Source organism: Hyaena hyaena, unplaced genomic scaffold, assembly GCF_003009895.1.
Source record: "Hyaena hyaena isolate Hyena2069 unplaced genomic scaffold, ASM300989v1 scaffold_591, whole genome shotgun sequence".
Lineage (NCBI taxonomy): Eukaryota > Metazoa > Chordata > Mammalia > Carnivora > Hyaenidae > Hyaena > Hyaena hyaena.
The window spans coordinates 1,240,328-1,247,464 of record NW_024081224.1 but is presented as its reverse complement, the minus strand read 5'-3'; positions in this window follow the sequence as shown (position 1 = coordinate 1,247,464).

Sequence of the window (7,137 nt, the reverse complement as noted above, 5' to 3'; positions counted from 1 at the left end):
CCACATCAGAGAGCCTTCCAGGAAGTTTGGGGCCCCCGTCACAGGGATCAGCCTGTCCCGGACGGAAGCCCCTGGTGCCCCTTGCTGTGGGAGGAGCTGCTCAGGAGACAGATATCCGTGTGCTTCCCCATCCCCCACCCCCTCAGCGTGTTGTGACAGGGAGGGACAGAGACTGGGGAAACCAGTCAGCCATTCTTAGTGAGTCAGGCCTCTGGCAGGCGGCCCCCAACCCCAGGGCATCTCTGACTCAGCCTGCTGACTGACAGACAGGGGACTGACAGACAGGAGGCAGTGAAAGTGCCGGGAAAGGGCGGCGCTGAGGGCAGACTATGCTCCCAGCTTCCCCAGAAAGCCTGTGTTGGGCACCCCGCTAGGCCCAGCCCTGTGGGGCGCTCTGTGTCTAGCTTCATCTTGCTCCTACCCCTCACGTCCCTCCTCAGCCTGACATGCTAAACAGAAGAGTGAAGCCTGACGGACAGAGAAAGGCACCCCCCTTCCCAATGGTCCCCCAGCTCCAGGGAAGACATCAGTCTGCCCTTCAAAGGACAGAACACTCCAGGGAGGGTGGGGTTGATGCTGAGGGCAGAGGAAAGCTCACTTCCTGGCCCTCAACCCTTCCACACGTTGTCATGGGCCCCACCCCACAACCAGTTCCCTAAGTGCTGCTCACCGCCACTGTGGGGCCAGCCCTGACCCCCAGGTCGTTTTCTTAAGCGTGCGTGCCTCATCGGCTTCCCCCACCCTGCATTAATGCTGCTGGTTTGGCCCCTCAGGACACACCTTATGCTCACTTCTCCAGTTTGAGCCCACACATGCCCTGACTCTTATGTTCACGTCACTCCACCCAACCTTCAGGTGCAGATCCCAGCCTGCCACTGCCAAGGAGCCCCCCAGGATCACCCCCAGCCCCAGGGCCTCCTAAAAGCCAGAGAAGGGGTTGCATGGAGTTGTTCCGCCTCTGGCTATGTCAGAGCCCTAGGAAGGGACTGTTGTCCTTTTGTTCAGCTCCTTGTCGGCCACCTTAAGGCAGGGAACGGAGGAGGCCACACCTGACAGCTTGTGCACCGACGCCGCAGGCTCATCGGGCAGCCGTCTCTCCGCTGTCTGTGCACTGAGCCAGGAGAGGCGCAGGATTCCCACAGGGGCGCTTCCTGCCCCTCCTCTTGCCAGGAGAGAACCCCAAGAAACAGCATATGTGTGAGGACTCCAACTTCCTAGCTGTGAGAACCTGGATAAGTTCCTTAGCCCTCTGAGCCTCAGTTTCCTCATCTGTAAAAAGGGATACATGGGGTCTGGGACGTTAGACAAAGATGAATAAAGACTAGTCCTTCTTGTTTCACTGTTGCTGACCCAAATGTACAGCACTGATTCTCAACCTCTCTGTACAGCCCTAGACCCCTTCGAAAAGCTCTGGACACTATGGACCCTCACCTCCAAGAAGGCTTATCACACAAACATTGCAAATACAATCCTAGGGGGTGTCAGGACCCCCATAGCCTTCCACAGATCTCAGGTTGGAAACTTCCACAAATCCAGCCTTGTGTTGGACTCGGGCTCGGGGCTCAGGCATGGCTGCTTGTCTTTTCAGGAGCAGTGCCCTCGGTTTGTGCAAGGCAGAAAGGAGTTCTCACGTGGCTTCAGTCTCTAGCCTAGCCAGGGCCTGGAGAAGGCAGCAGCTCTTCTGACGGAACCAGGGGAGGCCAGTGGGGTATGCAGCCCTCCCACAAGCCCCCCCGCCCCCGTGGCTGGGGTTTCCCACAGTCTGCCTCCCTCCTTGCCTTCCCCCACCCACCACAGCATCTTGACTCAGGCACCTTTGGGCGGTGCAGATGTCCTCAGAGGGACATGATCCGTGTGACGCTCCTCACCCCCTTGCGTCTCTTGCCTAAGACAAATCTCATGTTCAGTTTCATGTTTATGTTTTGCACGCACGAAATACAATAGGCCTACGGAAGCAGTGTGTACAAATGCATCGACGTGAGGTACAGAAAATGGTTTGTAAACCAAATACTAGTGTAACTACTCCCTGTGTCACAGGACTCAAAAAAGAAAAAAAAAAGAATACTCTGCCCTGGAGGGGACTGGCCAGCCCTTGTAATCACTGTCTTGATTGTCATTATAGTTTTGCATGTACAAATGCATCCCTAGAAATATACTTAATTTTGTCATTTTAAAGCATATAGATATAGATGTACCTCAAGTTTGACATCCGGCTTCCTTTGAGCAACTTTTTATTTGTGAGATGAATCCGTCCTGTTTGTGCGCTGCAGTTTGTCGATCTGTGTTGCTTCGCGGTTGTTCAGGTAGAGCTCCAAGATGACTCTAGGCTTCCTGCCCCTGCTGTAGCCACTGTGTGTGATCCCTTCCCTGTGCGAATACAATGCTGTTTCACCCCGGTGCTGCGGCTAGGTTGCACGCAAAGGTGAAGGGATTTTTGCAAATGTAATTAAGGCTCCTGATCTACTGCCCTTAAATTAATCAAAAGATGGTCCTAGGTGGGCCTGACCTAATCAGAGGTATAGACAGAGGTCAGGGACAGAAGCAGCCAAGAGATGCAGTCCTGTTGGCCTTCAATAAGCAAGCTGCCATGTGGTCGGGGGTCCGTGTGGCGGGAATAGCAGGTGACCTTTAGGAACTGAGGGCCTCAGTTCTACAGCTTCAAGGATCTGAAGTCTGCCAATAACCAGTGAGCTGGGGAGAGAGTCCCAAGCTCCAGATGAAAGTGCAGCCTCGTGATAACCTGGGTACAGAACTCAGCTAAGCCAGGCGGGGCTCCGGACCCATGGAAACGGTCAGACTCTGCCGTCTGTCTCCAAGGCCCACATGCAGACAGGCTTGAGGGGTAATTCCAGAAGTAGCAGTCAGCTTAAGGAGCTCCGGCTGATCCATCTTCTGGAGCAGTTCACCATCGTACGCTCCCCTCACCGTGTGTGAGAATTCCTGTCGTTTCACCGTCTCACCAGCTCTCGCGCGTTCCCACACTCTTCTCACCAAAGGCTGGGGGCAGACTGTAGCCCCAGGCGCAGTGACCAGGTGGCCCCGAGGAGGGAAGGGCCAGCACTCTGTCAGCTCCTTGATACCTTCATCTGGAGTTAGCCCCTCTCCAACGATGGTCTGCTTGGTGTCCAACCTGAGCCCACGTGCAATGCTAATTAGTCCTGTGCAATACTAATATGATCCTGCTGCTTTGTGGATTAAAACACTGAGGCAGAGATAGACTCAGTTCTTTGTTCAGTAGAAGAACTGGGCTTGAAATCCCACTAGGGTCATGTCTGCAACAAGAGAATAAGGGGCCTCCTGATTAGATATCAGGCCCTGACCCAGTACTTGAGTACCTGAGTACCAGGGCTCGTGCTCTTCCAGGCAGGCCATCGACATAGGACCACGTGGAAAACAGGAACCTCTTCCTCTAGGAAGCCTTCCCTGATTTACTCTATCCTGCGTCAATCGTTTCTCGGCTACGCCTTCTCTGGTTAAGCCTTCCCTTCGCACTCTGTTCATTACAAAGCCATTTAGATTGAGCTTTATAAATACACTGATATCTGGAGTGAACTCCTGAGGCATTATTTGCCTCTCTGGCCCACCCACTTCTCAGCTGCCTCATCTATGCTGGGTGACCCTGGCTCCCTGAACGTAGATAGTTGGCCCAGAGAGGGATACATGCTGGACCAACCAGACTCTGTCTTCTGAGAAACTGAAATGAGAGGGCAATTCCACAACTTCCCATTGCTGGCATCTCTACGATAGCCCTGCTTTGCTCTTCTAACGGCTGGCGAGAAGGTCTTCCTTGGAGTCTGTGACACGATCCGGTGTTTTCTCAGTAAATCCCCCTTTGTGCCAAAGCTACTTCCAATTAGTTTCTTGTCATTTGCAGTAGAAAGAATCTGAACCGATCTGACACGAGAGCTGGAAAGGATCCCAGCATCCAGCTCTTCGCGTACACAGCGTCGGCTCCGAGAATCACAGCAAGCCTGCCGACACCTGCCTCCGCCAGCAGCAGGTAGCTCACGGTGGGGGTCAAGTTAGGGAAATGAAAGGGACAAGGTGCGGAGGAGGTCAGAGGAAGAGGTGGGTGACAGTCACGTGCAGCTTGGAGTCTGTATTTGTCCTTAGGAATTTGCAGCACATTTGAAAACTAACCCCAGCCCTAACTGGCATAGGGAGTTATTCATGACTTGTGGAACTTCATCAAGACTTGAATTATGAAATTAATAAAGAAGAGGCATCCGGCTCATGACAGGCAAAGGTGTGTAGGTCGTGTCTTGGGTCTACACGGCAAGTTCAGCGTCACCAGGTGACGCCCTCACAGAGAGGGTGGGTGGGTCTTCCTGCCCCCACGTAGGGGGGGAAACAACATAAGCAGGTTAGAACTTGAGGATGATTTTTATGTTTGCTACCAACTCCAGAAGAGACCCCAGTTTTTATTATGGAACTGGAATTTGGCCTCATGGAGTTTTGCTTGGGATGTATGTGCCTTTGGGCAGAACCCGGTGGTCTTGAGGTTTAGTTGGGATTGGTGGTGGTGATGGATTGGGTTGGGAGCCATCTTCCCTGCCCCTATCCCAAAGCAACTGGTCAGAGGTGGCCCCCCTCCTTCCCAAGGAGAGACCACATGTCACAAATGGGGCCAGATCCTTGCAGAGGGTTCCCGTGTGACCACTGCTGTTACAGGCTCAGGGTGAGGCTTTCTGGCGGCACGGCCTCAGGGGGCACCAATCACAATATGTTCTGCTTAACATTTATCTCAGAGAGGATCTAAGCCTGAGTCCCAGAGGAAGAAGCTGTGGGAAAGAAGCACTTACCAAAATGTCAAGTCTACACCAGGCAAGGCAAGAAGGGCTCCTGGCCAGATAGGTCAGGAAGGAAACGCGCCATAGCCAAGCAGGTGGGCACTGCCCAGGCACATCTGTCTCCCAGCCTACCTATATACCCTCCCAGGTAGCCTGGCCCCCTCAGGTGAGCCAGGAGCCTGGACACATGGCTACTGTCAGCCAAGAAGCCCCCTCTGTACCTCAGACAGCCTCCGGGATGGACCAGCTCCCTGCAGGGGTGTCACAGCACCACACTGCCATGCAAGTGTTTGAGGGCTTACCTGTCATTGGTCTGCTGTGCAGAAGGAGAGGCTCAGCTGAAGGGAGCCAGAGTCAGAGCACCAGAGCTTGGTGAGTAGAGGGGAGGCATTCTTATTACCCGGAGGGGGAAAAGGCCAAAAAGGCTGGAATAAGTATCTTCAAGGAGGCCTGGGTCCCTGGGGGGCAGAAGGGGCAGACCAATCTCTTCTGGAGAAAACGAAGCCAAGTAAGAGATGAGGGATGGGACCCAAGTCCCAGCCTGCTGTTTTGTCATCAGAGCTCAGTGCTCCGGTCTCTCTACAAGGAGTAGAGCCCGGCTGGCTCAGCCCAGAGACTCAGACAAGTCAGCTTTGTTTCTCCTTTAGGCCCCAACACAGACACACAGAGTCATTCTCCCTCCGTCCCTCTTCTCCTCCAAGGCACGTCAGTGCTGCACAGGCTGGCTCTGACGGAGCACGGTCTCTGTCCTCACCTGCTTACCTCACCCCGCTGGCCCCAAGGCCCTGCTTTCCCTTGCTCTGTTCCTGGCTCCCAGTCCCTGGCCACCCTGGTCAGCGGGGCCCAGCCAAGACCAGGCTGTTTTGGAAAAAATGCTGGGAGGTGGCAGAATGTGCGGTCTGTGAGTTCCCTCCAAACTGGCGCCCCAACCCCTGAATAAACAGTGGCCACGTTTGCCCGTCCACAACAGCCTGTGTTCTCCTTCCAGGCCAGGAGGTTCCCGGGGCAGGCGGCCGTGTGGGGGACACTGGTGCCCCGCTGGGCCCATGGGGGAGAGGCACCGACAGACTGGGTGATGACAGGCCAGCCAGCCGCCTGGCTGGGCCCTCCCACCCCGTGGTAGGGCGGTCAGACTGAGGGCAGCCCGGGCCCCATGTTGCCTTCACCTCTGCTGCCACACAGGACATTCCGCCAGGACACAAGGAGTTCACACTTTGAAAAACTACTACCTTCTGCTGGCATGGTTCCTGCTGGAAGTTGGGGGTGTTCGCTGCTGCTCCTCACGGACCCCGGAGGCCTCTGGGTGAGGGAATCCCACAGGGGCACGTGCTGGGTGGGGCAGGTGGCCCCCTTCTGGTTCGAGCACTACCCTTTGCTTCTGTGTAGCCATGGGCAAGTCCCCGCCACTCTAAGACTCTGTTTTATCTTATGGAAAACAAGGGAACCCCCCTTGCTCTCCCTCTTCCGCGGGTGGAGGTTAGGGCTCAGGGGGAGAAGACGTATGCGTGGTGGGGAGGGGCCGGGGAAGCAGAAACGTGGCCCAGCGGGCGAGGATGTGATGGACAAGGCTGGCTGAGGGTCCTGCCTGGTGGGCCCTCATCTCCCAGAAGGTGTCAGTGATTCTCTTCTGGGCAGCCAGGATCTGGGTCCAGGTGGCCAGGTGGGGAGAGGCCCTGCGTCCCTCTCTGGATCTGAACTGAGGTTGGGCCTAAGGGTGTCAAAACAAAACTCAACCAACCAAAGAAACAAACAACGCTGTAGCCACAAAAAAAGCACCTTTTTCAAGCCAGCTTTTTGGGGGTGTGGGGGCCGAGGGAATCCCCTCCCCAGACTGTGGGGAAGGGACTAGGTAAGGCAGAGGATGGGACCAGCCTGGGCACTGGGAGGCCCAGCCCTTGACGAACGAGGCCCTCTCTCCCCACCCCAGCCCCTCAGTCCTGGAAACCACCCTCCACAGTCCTCGTCCCCCCTGCACTGGCCATCATGCCCTTTGCTGGCCTCATGTCTGGCCTCTGCGAGCCAGGTTGCAGAGCACCTTTTCTCCTAGAGCAAGAAACGTGAAAGAGGACACGGTTTCGGTCGTCAAATGGGCTTGGGGAGCCCTGTGACCTGTGCGGTCCCTTAGCGTGCCCATCCTCAGGTTCAAGGGCCTGGGAAGTCCTGCAGGGAGGAATCTGCCCAACTCTGTTTGACCCTTTCTCCGAACATTATTTAATCAGGGAATGTGTTTGCTCCTGTAACACCCATGAAATAAGCTTTGAGAAGTGACTCTAGGGCATGAGGTTGGAAGTCAGGAGAACGGAACTCCGCTCCCCAGTTTACCGTGTGGCCATGGACAACAGTGTTT